Source organism: Ptychodera flava (assembly GCF_041260155.1).
Source record: "Ptychodera flava strain L36383 chromosome 23 unlocalized genomic scaffold, AS_Pfla_20210202 Scaffold_23__1_contigs__length_28996876_pilon, whole genome shotgun sequence".
Lineage (NCBI taxonomy): Eukaryota > Metazoa > Hemichordata > Enteropneusta > Ptychoderidae > Ptychodera > Ptychodera flava.
In genome coordinates this window covers 17576950-17596595 of record NW_027248277.1, presented here as the reverse complement: position 1 = coordinate 17596595, position 19646 = coordinate 17576950, and the positions used below count along the sequence as shown (strand labels likewise).

The window sequence follows — 19646 nt, the reverse complement described above, 5'->3', positions numbered from 1 at the left end:
CCACCAAAGAAACTTTTTGAGACAGGTATCTGGATAAAGTTACTGAGCTGACTATTACACGTCTGCACTGTGCGACCCTCCGATTGTTTCCGGGACTCCAAAGTACAAACCCTCAACCATCGTCCCTCTACCCACCCTTACAGATGAGTTTGATCACGATTGGGGTGGAGGGAAGGTTAGAAAAGTGACCCTAGGGAAGTGACTAGATGTTTCTCACTATACATCCAGCTAATCTTTAAAACGTAGCGCTTTCCAATTTGTAGAGACTGTAAGTTGTCATCCTCATTGTTGTTTTACAATCATGCAAAATTATGCAACTTTATTGGATTGCATAAAGGTGCATAATATTAATGAGCCATTAAACCCTTTTATATGAGTGCATAAAAGATGCGTACAGGCACCACCACTGACATCCTGTTTACACACCTTTGTTTATGCACTGCATAAAGGCGCGCACAGGAGGTGACCAACTTTATGCAAATTTATGCAAATGCATAAAGAATGTTTAATATGGGATTTCATCCTGTTATAGCTTTGAGATTGTGTCAGTGGTTAACCATGGCATTGCCTGAAGCAGGAGTTAAACGCATGAATGTTACTGTGGATGAAAACAATCCTGAACCAGGGGCGCTGGAATTAATGAAGACAGTCAGACCTGAATGGATGGCCAAGAATATACAATTCAAGGTTACCAAATTTTAATTTTCATGTTTCAAGCAGACACGAAAAGCCCAACTTCAAATCGATATCGCGTAACGCGACTTTACTTCGGCAGAGGCATTATTAATTTACTAAGATGTAACTACCGTGGACGAAAACGACAATTCTCCGCGCTGAGTTAAATTTATGTCCGCGCTGTGTTAAATTCATCTCCGCGCTGTGTAAAAAGCTCCGCGCTGTATTAAATTTATGTCCGCGCTGTGTAGAAATATCCGCGCTGTGTTAAATTCATCTCCGCGCTGTGTAAAAAGCTCCGCGCTGTATTAAATTTATGTCCGCGCTGTGTAGAAATATCCGCGCTGTGTTAAATTTATCTCTGCGCCGTGTAAAAAGCTCCGTGCTGTTTTCAAATTGTCTCCGCGCTGTGTTAAATTTATCTCTGCACTGTTTAAACTTGCTGATTTAATTCAGTATTTTTGTCCACAATATTTTGTTCTGAAATGGACACACCTAGAATTACAGCCACTATATAAGTACATTGTATTGTTATTGTACACAGTTATATTTTTATTCAGCATTGAGCTCCTTTGTACACAATATGAAAGAACTTCATATGTATACTTATTGTGTTCACAAGCTAATACAATGGAGCTACCTTTTGGTAGCTCCATGCTAATAATAACCATTTAAATTAAGGTTGTCGAGGTCATCGCCACAGCACACTGACCCGAGCGATTACTCTAGGCTTGACACAAACGCTATCGATATTTAACTAGTCAACTGTAAACTGTACCCAGGTCAACTTGACCCCGTACGTAAGTCAACTGACCCTAAAATATTTTGCCAAAGCCCCAAGGCCTGATCGATTTCACTCAAAACGTTTATTTTGGAGGTTATGATTTACTACTTGCAGTGACATTCTGGGACGTAATGAACGCAAATCAAAAACCGACCCCTGGGAACTCTTTGACTTTCATCGTACAGGTGATCAAGATTAAATACATGTACATATCAAACATTTGTGAAACCTCTGAAATTAATTGATTTGTGTATGACACAAGGTCAGAATAAGTATGCCTTTCGGACAGCATTGGCAAGTTAAGTATAACACAGATCATCCTATAAATAATCATCAAATGTTACTTTTACAAGATAACAAAATATTTAACAAAGTTACGCCGTACAGCTTCTTGCTTGTCAGAGTACACTTTGTCAATACTGTTTCAAACAACAGACATTAAAGTTTAGTTCTGACACAGTCACTCTATCCACGTGGTTCTGATGAACGTTGTGTAAACTATAAGCAATGCATCCACAAGCCACTATGGCCAAAAGGCACCCCCTTTTGTACAATAATAGCGTCCCAACTTTTTGCCACACATATTAACAATCTTTTCCCGAATTTTTTAGCATGCCAAGTAGTTTCCAGTTATCAGTGATAATGGAAACATCATGAGTTGAAAAAATTAACTTGTGTCTAGTGTAACCCCCAGATCTTATAACTACAGTCCCTCAGAGGGACTATGCTATAACTATAATCTGTCTCCAAATAGAGTGCATCAAAGTTATAAGGCCTTTCAATAGGCAATCTTTTCAAAGAAAGGCTGAGTACTACAAACTTGGCATAATTAAGGCGCATTTTCCATTTTTCACACCACGTGGACAAATTTCACACCACATGGACAATTGATATCCTCCTGTAACATTGAACAGTCATTCAAACTATCTATTATCTTAAAGGCATTCGTTGGCGCCAGATTGTCTCATCAGAAAATTTACCAACAAGATTATAATTTCAATGGAAAACAAAAGGCTATCACAACTCAATAATCCTCGTACAGACCAGAACAATGGCAATCCCAGGGATCGCCAGAAATGCCTTTAAAGCCCCCACTCAATTATCAGATTTATCTAATATAAATATTAGTTACTTGATGAAATATTCAATGGAAAACAAAAGAATGACAAACTGTTAATGGGCTATTGACACATTTGCTAATGCGAGAACCTGGGATTGAGAAGGGCGCCTTTAAACAGCTTCAGATCGTCTGCAACCTTAAAGACGGAGCCTCCCTTTAAAACGACGCGAGGTTTTGGCGGCGTTCACTGTGTAAGTGGACACCAAACAGGCAACACGCGGGCACACGCTCCAGAAAATGCCACTTTTTAGTTTCCCCGGCCGCAAAAACACAGACAGACCGCCATGCGGTCAGCGCGAAGCTGCTGCCGATCGAACTCTGTGATTATCAAAGTCTAACGCGACTGGAAGACAACTTCTTTAGGAAATTCAAGTGTTTATGATGGGGAATCAATGACCGTTGGTGATTTGAACCGACCGTTGATCAAACGCTTGTATAAACTCTGTTTGCAGGATAAGTAAAATGTTAAGATCATTTCGTGTAATCAATGTTGTAGAAATCAAACATTGTACTGGCCAAGTGTTTGACTGGGAGGAGACCTCCACTAATGCGACAACCTGGGATTGAAATGTGCGGCTTGCCAAATAAATCATTTAATGAATGTAACAAAGACTCCTAGTTGTGACACCTGCGGAACCCCTGACTTCCCTGAACCAGGGTTTGATCTACACCCTTTAACATTAACTACCTTCGATCTATCAGCTAGTTAGCTAACAAACCAGTCAAGGAGGGTGTCTTGTATTCCATACTTACTAAGTGTGTTAACTAAATATTTATGATTTACTTTGTCAAATGCCTTAGTAAAATCTGTATATTTGACATCCAACTGTTTTGCCTCATTAACAGCAATACGAGCTTCATTCAGCAAGACAGATAGATCAAAGGATCGCCCCGACGAAAAACCATATTGTTGTTGTTCAGATGAAACATTCTTTACATGGTTATATACTCGCCTTGGTATCATTTTCTCACACATTTTTGAAATAAGAGGGACACTCGGCGATAATTTTTTACGTTTGTTTTGGTACCCTTTTTGTGTATAGGTACCAGGTACAACCAAAGATTTCTTCGGCTTTCGGGAAAACTCCCTTGTGGATAGACCGATATATGAAAGTTAGTGGAATGGAAAAGTGAATCAGCACATTTCTAAACTATCGCTGGCAAATTATCATCGCCCTAGACTTGGTTCAAGTCTGTGATTTGTGAATGTTTGAGTGGAGTGAACGCAATGATTTGTATTCTGCTTTCATGTGAAACGCGCGCGTGAGTCAACGCGATGAGTAGGGTGAACGCGATGAGTGGAGTGAACGCTATACAGTGCGGACGCAGATACCCGAGACGCGCAAAATCGATTTTCCTTCGTGGGTGGTATGGAACGCGAAAATTTCAAAAAAATTATTAAATCTAGCGCTACACATTGTAAAGAAATATCGCCTGTTGTTCATCGAGAATTCAACTTATGTTAATTATAACTAGGCGAATTGAAAGATAAATAGTTAGATTTACCAAATCGTACATTATTTAGTGTCTTATTAGTTTATATCGCTGAAAAATCGCGAAGTCAAAATGTTGTCTCGTGCGTTTTGACAGAAAATGCAACTCATTCACTCCTGAATTTTCCGGTCATGCTCATTACATGTTTCTTCTCCAAGTTGATTTTGTCACTGTCCTTTTACACAGACATCCAACTTAAACGCTATGCCCTCAGTTTGGCGATAAGGCCGTGAGACGGAAATGTTAACTTAAAATAGCACTGACAGGTACAGGTAGTCCTTGCAAATCCCTAAAATAACAGCTAAAGCGCATGCGTGAAGGTTGCCCTCTAGCGACGATACTCATTGTAGCGTTTCTCAAATATAATTTTTACTATAACCCAAACGGGATTCGAACCCCCACACACTCACAGCAACATCGCCTAGCTGCTAGGCCTCACACAAAACCAGTCGGCTACCGTTTACCGTTTCTCATCCTGAACTTTTGCGCCGGAGAAAGTATCTCCCCTATAAAAGTGCAGAAAATTAAGCATAAAAAATGAGGCGATTTACTGAAGCCATGTATCTCTAAAGTGGCCAATATAAATTTACTAAAAAAACATAAATGAACTATTACTGATTGTCACTGATTTTTCTGAAATGCACACTTGCATATCGAGCCAGAAAGGGAAAATAATTACAAGTATCACAGCTTCAAGGCTATACCTGAGTTCAGTTATTTTAACAATTATTGTTCTAAAAAGTACAGGTACGCGATTTACCTAACTAAAATACGTATTTTTTATAAATCTTTTACAATTTGATGCAATAAGTATCTTATAACTCTATAGCCATGATAGGTATACGCCTGTTTTCACAAGGGTCGAGCACAAAGAAAACTTATACACAGAAGACAAAGTACAGGGATAACAACAACATTACAACACAGACAGGTTTCATGTAAAAGTGTCGTAAAAGCTTTGTCGATAAAATTTGTAACAAGCCTGCTTAAAACCTCTAACACTTGTACAACTTCTTATTGCTGAAGGCAAATCGTTGTACAGGTAATTACTCAATAAGACTGCTTTAATAATTCGGTTCTAGCAAAAGTAACTTGTAGAGCTTTATTTCTAATAAATCTTAAAATCTTTGTGGATCTTTGTACTTCGTTGTTATATCCCGCATGTATGGAGGAGACTGGCCACAACATATACCTTGTAAACAGACACTATTAGGTTGTACTTATAGCGATGGGATAGCAGATACCATTGTAGAAGTGTAAACATTTCAATGGATGAGGTACATATGTTACAATTCAAAATCAGTCACATTGCCCGCTTTAAAAGACAGTTCAAGTGATCCATATCCTTTTGACTACAACAACCCCAAATATCGAGACCATAATCAAAATATGGTAAAATGAAACTGTTATAAAATTGACGCCTTGCTGAAACTGGTAAAAATGCTTAAATTCTGGCAAGAAGATACAGATTACTCTTTATTTTTTCACAATACTATCAACATGTAATGTTTATGATAAATGACTCTGAATCTTCCACACCAAGCAGCTTTTCGCTTTCTACATTTTCAATATCATTGCCACCATCTTATGATGGAACTTAGAGTTCATTTTCAACCAAAATTCATAAAATTGCAGCAAATCTAGATTGTAATAATGATTAATGTATTAATGGTAATAAATCAATGTTGTAATGACATGTCAAAAAGAAATTTAAATGTTTCAGTCTTGTCACGCATAACGTTCACTGGCCGTCAGTCCATGTAGTGTTGATCTGAAAGAATAAGTTCACACCACTTATTAATATACATGCATATTACAAACCAGCAAATTAATCATTTATTATACATATGTTTTAAAAGTATTTGTCAATGATTATTTATCAAGTCCTCAGTCAATTGTTAGGACAATTTAGTGCGTAAATTGTATAAAGAATGACACTTTTGGAAAATTATCACTTCAATGGATAAACATGCATGATATATTAACATATATCAGTAGCAGATATTGTTATATAAAACAGGATTTTCACAAAACATCTTTCCATATCAGCTGTTCTGTGGAATCGTCCGACTTAAATGCTCTCATTTGTTTCTGATAGGATCTCATCTCACAAACTTAATGCACATCCGATGTGAACTCCCAATAGACTCCCTATGCTTGATATGAACTTCACCCTAATTAGTATACAGCATCGCCCTCTAGACTATAGTATCATTTTCTATAATGTGTACAGGTGAAGCTAAAACATAGTCACTGCTATGGCTAAAGACGCGGGTCATAGGAAAGGGACTTTGTTTTTTTCATGTTTAATACTACGTCACATTGTAGACACTCAGAGAAAAATCAAGTGAAGAATGGGAAATCGTACCCAAAAAGCAAGAAGATCGTTATTGACGATAGACTATAACAGGTATGGATTCAGAGACGTATTGGAAGTCATTAATGCTGTTTTTTTAAGTAAACTATAGCTTTTTGTCAGGAAAATCAGTCTCGTAACTCGGCTGTACGTGCGTATAGCGGCTATTCCATTTCCCGACTTCCTATGTTTCTAATGCATACCAAAGCGGCCATCGCCGTATATCGAACAGCAAGTGACTGTGGCTCGAGGGTAACTTGCATGGTATTGTTTTTGAAATACCGCGACGGTTATAGCTATTCTGCATGATAATACATTAAGTAAGCGACAGAAGATTGTCAACTTAATGCTTCCCTAACAAATAACTGGATTAAACGACTATGATACTAAATATGAATATTGTGAATGAAGTTATCATCAATTATATCGCCTGGAAAGTTAATGTACTTCCGGTTTTCAGGTGCCTGCATTTCATACGCTATCGTACTGTCAAATGACCTCCTCCAGAAGCGATATTCACAAAATCAATTCCTATACATAAACTGTTACGGAAATTACCAAAATTGTTCAAGATAAGGCCGTGAGACGGAAATGTTAACATCAGAAAGCAGGACATAATACCGACAACTTTCTCCTAACGATGCAACCCACTATCGTCAGCAATGTCAATTTTCTTTGGGCATATTTACATTATTTAGAGGAGGATTACTGCATGAACTGTCAATTTTGATCGGAGACCAGTATTCTTAAAATACTTAAAATATTCGATCTCAAACTTACTTGGCAAAATTAAACGAAAATTTGGAGAGCTCCACCTACCTGAACCGTCACCCAGTCAGTCTGATGTTGCTCTTAAGCGCACGCCAGGACCCCTTGGCAACGATGGAATTTGGCATAAGCATGCTTAGCAACAACGGAAAAATCGCATATCTGCGTCCGCACTGATACAGCGGAGTTTCACCCGGAATCACAGACTTGGCTTTCTTGCACGATTTGCGTTGCTACAAATTATTCATGAGATGACGTTTTCTTTACTCATATATTATTCATAAGATGACATCACTAAATTTTACACATTGGGAGGAGTTACCAATTGACCCAAACGAGACGTGCATAAAACTCACATGGCGTTGTTGACAAAATGTCGAGTGCGATCACTCCCACAAAAGTCAGCACGACCTCTGTTGTATCACCAAAAACGCGTGAAAATATCTGTGTTGTTTGTGGGGCCCATGTCGCAAAATGCGAAAATCGTCGCCGGTTAAAAAGGGATGGAAAAAGACACCGTCCTTACAGTTGTAGCCTGTTCTCTTACGTGCCCAAAGCGATGGAAATCAAAACAATGTGGGGCGACTTCGTATGTCAGGATTTTCCCGCTGCCGGTTGGTGCGCAGACGAACACATCTTTTCCCTCAATGTAACTCTCAACAAGCTTTCTTTGGTAATCTTGCATGATTAGCGATGGTCGACCGATCAGTTGTAAAAACGCGGTTGATGTACGAACTTGATGCCATTATTCGCCCAGATATTAAACGTACGTACTCAATGTCTAGCTTTGCACGGAGATGACAACAAACTTTTTAATGCATGCAGAGGTTATTAGCATGCGTTCTTCTCATTGGCCAGAATAACGGCGGGGGCTGTCAATCATTTTGTATTTGCTCTATGTCACTGTGTACACAGTCCGTCTCACCGCCTGTACTTTGCAAGAAGTCAAAGTCGGTGAATCCGGCAGAAACTAACTCACTACTGCGCAGACTCAAACGTGACACATTCAATCGCCTGCCAAATTCCGAATAGGTTTGTACGAAATAGGAGAGACACTAGAGAAACTATTATAAATGATTTTTTTTTTTAAATTCACCGACTTGAACCAAATCTATCATCGCCCATTGCTTTATGTTTATTCAGGACTTAAAGTTCTAACTTAACCTTTGACACAGAATAGTGAACCTAAGCAATGGATCATATATTGGGTTTCTAATTCAGGATTGGTATTAATGACATCATTTGTAAAAACAGATTCAAAAAAGGTATTGAAAATATCGGCCTCTGAGCTTGCTCGTCACAAGCCTTATAGTACAAGGTATACGCGACTTTGTCTCTTTCATACAGGCTGTAGCAAAATAGAAAAATCGCTTGGGTTGTTCTCGAGATCTCCTGCACCAGAAGTAACATAGTCATTGTATTTTATAGTTCACAGTTGGATTCATAGTGTGACATCCGTTTGGCTCCAAGAGAGAAATTTACTCAAATAGCCACACCTCCACCTCTTATTTCTCCGGGGTCTATCACGCCTGAACGATTGGAATTCATCAAGCAGTTCATGGTCTCCCATAAAATGTATGAACGGGCTTCACCGTCGTACACAGTGTCAGCATGGAGTTCGAAGAAAAGTTTTACGTAAAATCAAATTAAATGACTAAAACTGTGGAAGCTCTTGTGTGATTGTGTCATGGCAACAGGTGACCCGTGGTCTGTACATATATCATAAGGAAGAAACAGAATGACCCTCAACACAAGTGGGTACTAATCAAAAATGATTCGAAGAGATAAACTTTTAATAGGAGGTACACTTGTTCGGGGTTTAAGGTCGAGTTGACCTGAGGTCTAGTTGACTAGGGTCCAGTCGGTTTTGGAGTCCAGTTATCTTAACCGATCAATACGCCAAGGCTTTCCCATAGCCTTATGTCAATATCCTCATTACTCTGCATTCACAAAAAAGAGTGAGGGGGCTGGAGGATTTCAGAGGGATTCGAAAATTTTGGGGTAGTCACGAAAAATAAAAAAATGTATTAAAATAAACAACTAGGCCTAGTATCAGGGCAGAAGCTGCAACTGTTGATAGGTGTTTCAATATCTGTATGCATATTTGTCAAATACAGTTTCTTGTTGTCTTCCTAAAGCATGCTGAAACACGCAATGTTCATGTTTGCACGGGTAGTGTTGAACATCTTCGAGCAGAACTGCCCATAATATATTTATATTTTCTTTGTGTGCATTCCTAATAAATATGCTGTATCATAATCGGGGGATTTGAAAAAAAATGATCATATAGACGGAGGGACTTTTAGGGCATTTAGGGGACCTGAAAAAAAGAGATTTCAGTCGCTATTCCTCCTGCCCGCCCTTCACAGTTAGGGAGCGTTTCAGTTATTATGGCCGGGGGTGGGCCGGCAAAGCCTTCCTGCGCATCAGTCGAAATAAGTGAACCCCCTACCCATTGTACCAAAAAATTATTGACCCTCTTTCAAGATGACAAAAATTTCATGAACCCCCCCCCACAATGCTTGAGTAAATTAGCTGCACACACAAACACCTCAGGGGTATGGAGCGATAGAATCCCCCCAAAAGAGTTTAGATTTTGTCAAATGACCTTCCGTACAAACTCAAAAGGTGTTAATGCTCAAATTTCCCATTCTGACTTGCTATAATTTTGAAATTACCCCTCAAAGGGGTTGGACAAAAATTACTGGTGGGTCGCAATATTTTTGCCAAGCGTGTGTGTACATATTTTGATATTTGGATTTAATTAAAAATCAGCTGTTGATATTGTTGATTCACTATACATGATATATTTTCTCATACATGTATGAGGAACCTATGTAATACTTTCTTAATGCAAAACTACATGTATGCATTTATAGATATTTGATACTTTACATAAATGCACTTAAATGAAATCGGTATGTTACAACTGGCATGTGGACAAAAAGTTTGACCTTAGAATTTCACCAAAAATGTTGATCCACTATACATGGGAGTAAATGATAAAATTGTGAATAATTTTTTTCCAATGAAAAACTTGGTATACTTGTGCATAGACAGACGTTCATAATTAACATAATTGTACTTGAGTAGAATATGATGGTTAAAGGTGCATATTATCTGTATAAGAAATCTGATTATGGAATTTCACTGAAAATGTTCATCCACTATACATGGGAGTCTATGAGGAAAGTATGAGTAATTTTTTCCAATACAAAAATAGTTAAACCCATGTATTTATGTACTCTCGATTATTGATATCAATGTACTTCATTAGATTAGGGTGGTAACAAATGGATGTGTTCGCCAGAATTGGATTTTGGAATTATACCAAAATGTAGATTCACTGTACATGGGAGTCTATGAGGAAAATATGAATGATTTTTTCCAGTAAAAAACAATCAAAATCTGTGTATTTATAGACATTTGATAATTCATTTCAAAGTACTTAGTTAGCCTAGGATGGTTAAAGGTTGATATGTGTGCAAGAAATTTGATTTTGGAATTTCACCAAAATGTTGATTCACTATACATTGGAGTCTATGAGAAAACTAAGAATAATGTTTTTACAATGCTAAACTAAATTAATTTGTGCTTTTATAGGTGTTTGATAATTGATACAAATGTACTTGATTCAAATAGGGTATTTAAAAGTTCAGATGTGGACAACAATTATGATATTGGAATTTCACCTAAAAGTATTATTTAACTTTTCATGGTACTAGTAGTCTCAGTACAGGTAACTGTTAAATAATTTCCCTGACAAAACTTGCATATCTCGAATATGTAAGTAATAGGAATTGTTCATTGCCCTCAGTGCAGTGAGCTTGATTTACGATAAGACAAGCCTCAGAGTTGTCAAGTCAAGATGTTCATGTGACAGATAATTATACTTTTGTTCAGATTTACAGGTGAATATCTTCAGAGAATGAAATCATGCAACGAACCATTTTTATCTCCCAGAATATTTCTGAACACTGAAACTGCTTTTTGACGGGACGGATACTTATGAAAATTAAGTGACCTCCCTCTGAGCTGTTTGAAAAATACATGAACCCCTCCCCTTTGCAGTTTTCAAATTTCAGGTGAAACCCCCCCCCCCTGGATTTTGCCGGCCCACCCCCGGCCATAATAACTGAACGCTCCCTTATTTGTGAGCGTAGCCTTATCCTTGCGACGGTTTTCCTATATACCTGTACAGCAGGAGCCTTCATCGTTGGTATAAACGACTTGACAATCGACGCAAACTAATGAAGGCAGCATAGATTAATTTTGATAAGTATGTTATTCACAAGGTAATACTGTCGATGTTTCTCTTTGTGACTGACTTGAGTTTAGCAATCCATGCTGTAATAGTTACGTCATAAAGCCAAAATATTTATTGTGCTGGGATTATTTCAGGGAACAAAACGTACTGGGATTACTTCAGGGAACAAGACCATGACAACCCCAATCAAGATGTCGATACCTTTATATCATGACATGTCAATAAACCTTGAAAAACAAAAGATTTATCAGGCCAGCCACGCATGGCGTAATCGTCCAACATGTATGATACACATTCGCATACAAGTATATTATCCTGGTGTGACTGTCGAATTTTGAATCAAGAACCATCATCTAATACGATATCAATTTTTTATTTTACATTTCAGGTGTTTACGGCTGGCACTACGAATAAATTGTTCGGTTGTTATTTGCCTGAAAACACACGTGACATGGTTTTAATTCGCGTTTACGGAAACAAATCAAAATCGATGGTGGACAGAGCAAAAGAAATAGAAACCTTTCAGGTCTTATTCAAAGCCAAGTGTGGTCCTGAACTTCACTGTTGTTTCAATAATGGGATTTGTTATCAGTATGTCCCTGGTGAGACAATAGATTCAGACATGGTTAAGTCGGAGAAAATATATCCGTGAGTATTCGAAAATGTTCTGCATCAGTGTTTCAAATTGGTATCATTGTGTGGGTACTTCAACAATGCTCAATGTTTTGCTCTTTTCACTTTGCAAAAAAATATTATTACAAAATTAAACATTTTAAATAGATAGTATCAATAACTCAACAGTTTAACTATCACGACGATCAACATATCTCTAATCAACAGTAAAAGTGTCCCATGATTTTAGGTGCATTTTTGAGTTTTGAATTGGCATTCTCTGTCAAAGCACAATCCCATACAGTTCAAGATTAGCTTTTATTTGAAAAAAAAGCTGTAGCAATTGAGACATTGCTTAGTTAAAAATTAACACTTATTAGACACTCATGTGCTGATATTTGAAGAAATTGTACATTAGCAAATATATCAGAAGAGTAAATTTTATTGAATGAGCAAATGCATCATGTTAATTTTGGTAAGCCTGTTACGCTAGTTTTGCAATTGAGCGGTCTGAAGTTTCATAGGAAGCAAATCTTAGATGCAGAATGAAGGTCAACAGTGATTGAAGCCTTGTGACGAACAGACCAACGATGAATGCATGAAGGTATTTATATGAAGTCTTGGTGTGTTTCCCAGGTTAATTGCCAATAAAATGGCAAAACTGCACACACTTAAACCGGAAAATGGTAAGCAGATTTTAAATGCTGGATTATTCCCAACTATGAAAAAATACTATCAGATGATTCCAAGGGAATTTGAAAATAAAGAGGTGAACAGAAGGTATAATCCATGATTTGTACTATTCACGATATCCTTCGGTAATTCTATAGACTTCTATTTCGGAGAATTAGGAATGACAGATATTTCAACAGAAGAAAAATATCAGCAGTTTGAGAGCGAAAGAGAAAAACTTGCAGAGAAGACCCAAGTGATGGGAGAGAATGGTGAAACAGAACAGAAAGAGGCAAACAAGCGGGAAAATCTGATAGAGAAAATTTATAAACCAGCGAATAATAAATGATGATAAATAAGAAATGATGAGTTATATCTTGGAATTTGCGATTTAACCTTATAGTTAGCGTTCCTCCTTATACATATGTCGATGAATATCCTTCATTCCTCTGTTGTCGATCCCAGTTTGTGTACTTTCGCGTATTCATTTTTGTAAAAACCCCCCTAGCGACAGGCCTACAAGTGCATTTTCGCTATTCCCTGCCTGTATATCATTCCTTCACACACAGGTTTCAAGAAAATATTCCGAGCTATGACCAACTTGGAAAGGAGATTGAAGAGTTGGAGACAAAGTTGGTTGCATTGAATTCACCAATTGTGTTCTGTCATAATGATTTATCACTTGGAAATATAGTGTACGACGAACAAACTGGTAAGTGAAATAATTATCGATTTGCATAAACCTATTCGAATATCTAATATTAGTAATACATTTCGTTAATCCATCCATCCATTCATTCAGTTAGTCAGACATTCAGTCAGTCATTCTGTCAGTCATTCTGTCATTCATCCATCCATCCATTCATTCATTCAGTTAGTCAGTCATTCAGTCAGTCATTCTGTCATTCATCCATCCATCCATTCATTCATTTAGTCAGTCATTCTGTCATTCATTCATCCATCCATCCATTCATTCATTCATTAAGAATACTGTTTATTCTTGATGTACGAAGATGCTATATAATTTCTTCAGCCAGTATTCCCATAAGTCCTCAAATTTCTATGGTGTGGTTTAAAACAATAAAGCAGTCAACAGTTAAAGGGGAAGTTCACCAAGTTCACGGGTATAGCCCCGCATTGTCCATTCACAGCAACACAGTAGTAAACAGCAACACAGAATCTGACAGTGTACAGTTTATTATAAGTGATTTATCGTTTATGCAAGGATACTAAGTATTAACAAAAGTTATGTAAATACGCACAGCCTGGTTTGCACGTGGGTGAGTGGACAATGCCATACCCATGGGAAGATGTCCCTTCCATATCAGGTGATGCAAGCTCCAAACCTGGAGCTATTTTCCCATGATTCAAATTACATGGGCAACTTCCTGTACTATTTTTATTGGTTTTTGTAAAATGAGTCCCAACAAGCGCTAAACCAGGAAAGAATCATAAATATTTGAGAGTCTTAATAGCTGCCCCAAGGTGCATTTCTCCTCTACGCTAGTGTCTACCATACTTCCATGTTTGTTTGTATGATAATCAAGAACTCGGCCCATAGAAAACACCTTTGGCATCGTATTTATGCTTTCTAATTAATATACACGTTTGACGTGACATTATTCAGATAAATATCACAAATTTAAAATCATAAAAAAGATTCCAACCACTCCAAAATTCAAAATTATCAAAACAAGAGAAAATAAGAAATCTGATCAGATACAATGAGTTGCCATTGTATAAAGCACCGAAAACTACGAAAGGAAACTTCTTGCGAAAGTTACGCTGAATACCAGCAAATCATACAATATTACTTACTTAAAATATTTGTATTTCAGAAGATATTGCGTTCATCGATTTTGATGAAGCGTTTTACTGCTACCAGGGCTTGACATTGGTGCCCATTTCTGTGAGTTTGCTGGTAAGATTCAAAAAAATTAATTTTCATTTACCTTCATTCACTCGATTCTCCTTGACAATGTAAAGAGAAATTCTTAGATTTACGTTCCATTCCTTTACCACATCTCATGAACACCTTCAAACCCCCCTTTTTATTAATTATCAGCCTGTTCTTACAGGAGGCAAAATTTTAAGACATTTTTCTTGCAGTATTTGTGTAATTTCATTTATCGATATAATCTACAGTCGCATAGCTGTTCGCCGACGAATTTTGTGTTATCATAACTTCACACACCATCAAGCAAATTGCTCTGATGTTATGATATCGTGTGTGAGCAATACTTGCTATACCCGATATTTCAATATGTTATTTTCACTCTCGTATTATTTTATGACAGAAGCGCTTAAATTTACCAATAGAGATTCATTCTCGTTGGTAAAAATGTACACACCGAAAACATTATGGTGCGTGGTACATATAGCATTGGGTTTAATATCATTTGGCTGTTTCTTGCCAGGAGTTCACGTGATTGACTTCGACAACTACCCACAGAAGGAATTTCAACTCAGATGGTTGAAAACGTACCTTAGCGATTGGTATACACTGTCTGGAGTCAACAAAGATGTCACCGATGAGGACGTGGAAAAGCTATACGTCGTTGTTAATAAATTTGCCTTGGTAGGTGGGCAGTGCTTCAGTACAATATTTCGGTGGCAATTTTGCACTTCTTTTCATAATTTGTGTAAGCTTATAGATGCGTAGTCTTCTTGTATATCTATAGTGTTATACTCAAGTACCAGCATGCGAATGTCACGTCATGATCAGACTAGTGCCAGATATCGGTAACCTTTGGTCTTTCAGATCAAATTTCATGCCAAAAGAATGCATCTGGACATTGAAAAGTTAAAGGCACTGTTCGTGATCCCTGGATCGCCTTTGTTCTTGTCTGTAAGAGGATTGTGGAGGTGTGATAGCCTTTTGTTTTCCATTGAAAGTGTAATTGTTTTGTAAATTTTCTGATGAGACAATCTGGTGCCAACACAGGCCTTTAAACTGGCCATATGCAAGCTTACTTCATTGCTGACTGATGTTAGACGGGGGTTAAACGTGTTTTTTTCTTGATAGTTGACGGGCCCTACATACATACATACATACATACATACATACAGACATACATACATACATACATACATCATACATACATACATACATACATACATACATACATACATACATACATACATACATACATACATACATACATACATACATACATACATACATACATACATACATACATACATACATACATACATACAGACAGACAGACAGAAGACAGACACACAGACAGACAGACACACACAACAAACAAACAAACACGCACTCACGTGTGTACCTACGTACATGTTGTAGTGTATTGCAAACTTAATGAACGTATTTCTGGTTTCTTGGTACTATTTGTTAGAAAATATGGGTAATAAAAACAGACAGTCACTAAATAAACAGCCACAATACCATACATATACGATCTAGCGCTGCAGTTTAAAAGAATGTTCAAGAATGATTGTGCAAGGGCTGCTGGTAAATACTGTCGTATCATACTGTTACTTGGACAGAACAAGATCTTTATATCACCACCTTAATATCAAGCATCACTACAGTTTACTGCAGTGAGTAAAGATTGATATTTGCGTATTTATGCACAACATTGTGGATTGTTTACTTGGTTAAACTGACCATATGTTCAAATTGAATTTGGTTGACCAATACTTGACCTCCTCAGGCATTTGGGCTTCATAGGGCTTTCAGCAGGGTTGTACCTATATAATTTAGTTTTGTGTTACAGAGGTGTTAATTAATTTGAATAACACTTTTGGGTATGAAGTTACGCAGCTTATACATGTATATTGATATTTCTTATCAACGTTGAGCAAATTGTAGGTCAGTGTTTCAAAATGTTTAAGCTGCGATCGTTGTCTTATTTCAACATTAATAACGTCGTAAAAACAATATCACAGATAATATATGTCATTACCATTTTGTTTGATATATTTCATTTATCTTACACATTTCATTTATTTAGATTTTATTTGGTTTTATTTCTTAGGCTGCTCATTTTATTTGCGGACTTTGGGGTTTGAAACAGACAGTGAATTCCACCATTGACTTTGATTATCTTGGGTAAGTTACTGTAATGTGTGCCACTACTTGCCACTACTTGAAAATGTTGATATACACAAAAGCAACATGTTTACTCTGATTTCTTGTCAGTTTATAAGTTAAATGTGCGCCACTTCACAAATAGGAATTATTTCCTTTTTAACAACTTTTGAATGTCACACAATCTTACCTTCGATTCATCATATCCAGTTGTAAAGTGGATTGTGAAATTATTTCACAGATTAATTGCTAGGCTTTCCAATTCCATTGTGGAATACAGAAAGCAGTTGATTTGAAATATAAGTTGCTAGAGGCAGGGTGAGTTATCTGAACACGAATTTGTCTTTTGAGTATTGCCAATGATAGGAATCATGTCGAATATGATTGAAATATCGTCAGGAAACGTCACATTTTCATTACATTAGATAAGTCTTCGCAAATCAACTATGAAACTGCGGGATCTTTTAAATATTATATGTCGCTTCCTAAATTTTATTCTAGCCGGTATGTTTTCCAGAATTAAACAATGGAGTTAAAGTCAACGAGAGGATCTGTAATAGCAAGCAGTATACTTTTACTTTACAATCTTAAGCTCGTAAGTTCTTTAAATGTGATACATCTTCAAGATTCTTATAATTTCTTTTATCTCAATAGGTTTTCAATCCAAAAGTTTGGCGAATACTTCCGCAGGAAGCAGGAGTTTTAGCATTGCAGATGCCAAGTGACTTAAACCTATAACAAATCGCAGCCCTCGATTCGGCCAACCTTGGTGAAAATAAGAAAGAAACACGGATCTGTTATCAATTTTAAAGGGCATTATTGCACTAGTATCGATGAAAGATGAAGTTTTCAAAGGAAACGAGACAAACCTCCCATGTATTCCAGACCACTATGATTGACAATACGAAAGGTATAAGTGCAAATGAAAGGCGTATCCGTACATCTGTACATCTTTTCGCATGACGAGCGATCATAAGTTTGATTAGAAAGAAGTGTAACTTCATGTAAATCACCAGATTTCCTGGCTTTACCTTTTTCTCCCGTTTTCAAAATTTCAATAAATTTTAACTCCACTTTGGCAGGGCACAATTTTATAGTATTACCACGTAATGTTATTTAAATGCTATTGTTACGACAGAAAAAGGCGGCGAAGTCTGCAATTTTCTGTAAAATAAATTAAAAAAAATAATACTAAGTCTAAGTACAAATTAAAGAATTACAGCAGCCTTAATGAGGTCTGAACCGTGCAGTGTTCACATAGAAAGATCTAGCGTTAAGGGCTTGAAAAGAATATTGACGTGAAATCCGAAAAAAAGTCTTGTGAAAATCTGTGCCGTCCCGTATTTATAACGCAAAGAAACTATCCAGAAATCGCTAGAAAATCATACACTTTCCATTGATATGCTAATAACGGTTCTAAAAATATCTTCATTTGTAGTAACCATGACCTTCTTAGAACGTTCTAGACTATGGTCATTGGAGAGAATGACCTACATAACACACTGTAACAAACGACAATTTTGTTTGGCATTAAAGTTCTTACATTTTGAATTCGAGTAATTTCAATTTTGTTCATGTTCTTCCAACCCCTACTGTTTTAGAATGAGATAGATAATACAAAACAGAATTGTCGTTTTTTTACAAATAGTCGTTTCATATGAGGTATTAAATTTCATGTAGTATCAAGGTTTGGATCAAAATCAATTTTATCATTAATTCCAAAGTTGACGTTTTCTACCCCAAATATGTACCCCGTCAAGTAAACTCTCGCTACCTTTACTAAGAAATTTGCATGCCACCTTTGATAAGAAACATTTGTTCGAAAACAGTGTCTTTTATGTAACTGCAACGCCACCTTAAGGACAAAGCTCTACACTTCTGTAGAGAAAATTAAAGTTTCCTTTTTCGTACTTTTTTCGGGATACATAACATCAGATACATATTGTTATTGGGTGAGCTTTTATGTCAACATTTTGTTACTTGGGCGCAGGTAAGTCAAAATTTCTGTTTTAGAGAGGGGGTTACCCATATCATCATGGGTGGCTGGGGTGACTCAAAATTTCGGGGTTTCTAGTGTATTTCCTCCGATCCCCAGGCCGTAAATAATGACGGCTCCCTAAACAGCTTGTGTACGCCTGAGTCAGAATGATCTGGACCAGTATACACGGCTGATATCTCTGCCAAAATTTAAAAACAAGATGAAGGGCAAAGTGAAAAACCCAGGCCTAGTTGGGCCTAGTCGGGCCCTCTAGGCTGGCGATCTAAAATTTAAAGTAAGTCCCTATGACACGCTTATCGAGAAGTGAAAATATGAATGATCGTTAGGCTGGTACATGATCGTCTTTATTTATCTCTGATATTTGTAAATTATGGATCGATTCCCTGTACCTTTGATTTTGTCTTTCTCTACCAACACAGAAAACATTTTTGTTATGCTCTAAGAAAAATTTTCCTACTCGTGAAATAAGAATTATATGGACTGATTTAGACCAAAATAAAGTGAAATAAATAAATAAACGCAGACACGTTTTGATGGTATAAATCAGCATGTGTCACAGGCAACAAAGTTAGACAGCACGCCCCAAATAAGTCTGACAAATGATTTATACGAGGGAAGGTAGTGGGAAGAATGAAAGATTATCAAATCTTTATTTTGTTTCTGACATAAGGTTGGCACGTGGAGGGTAACAGGTAATTGTAATTCTGGTAATTGTAACTGGGGTAATTCTTTAGCGTTGTACAGCAAACACGTTGGAAATTCCCGCAGAGACCATAGGCGGCCCAGACCACTTTTAATAAGCTTGTTATTGAGTTTTCTCAGTTTTCTCTATCAGTTCC

General features: G+C 37.0%; 1 pseudogene; it reads left to right on the top strand.

The window, feature by feature from the left end:
* Nucleotides 1-526: 526 nt before the first annotated feature.
* LOC139123528 (ethanolamine kinase 1-like) lies at nucleotides 527-18407 on the top strand (annotated as a pseudogene).
* The last annotated feature ends 1239 nt before the right edge of the window (nucleotides 18408-19646 follow it).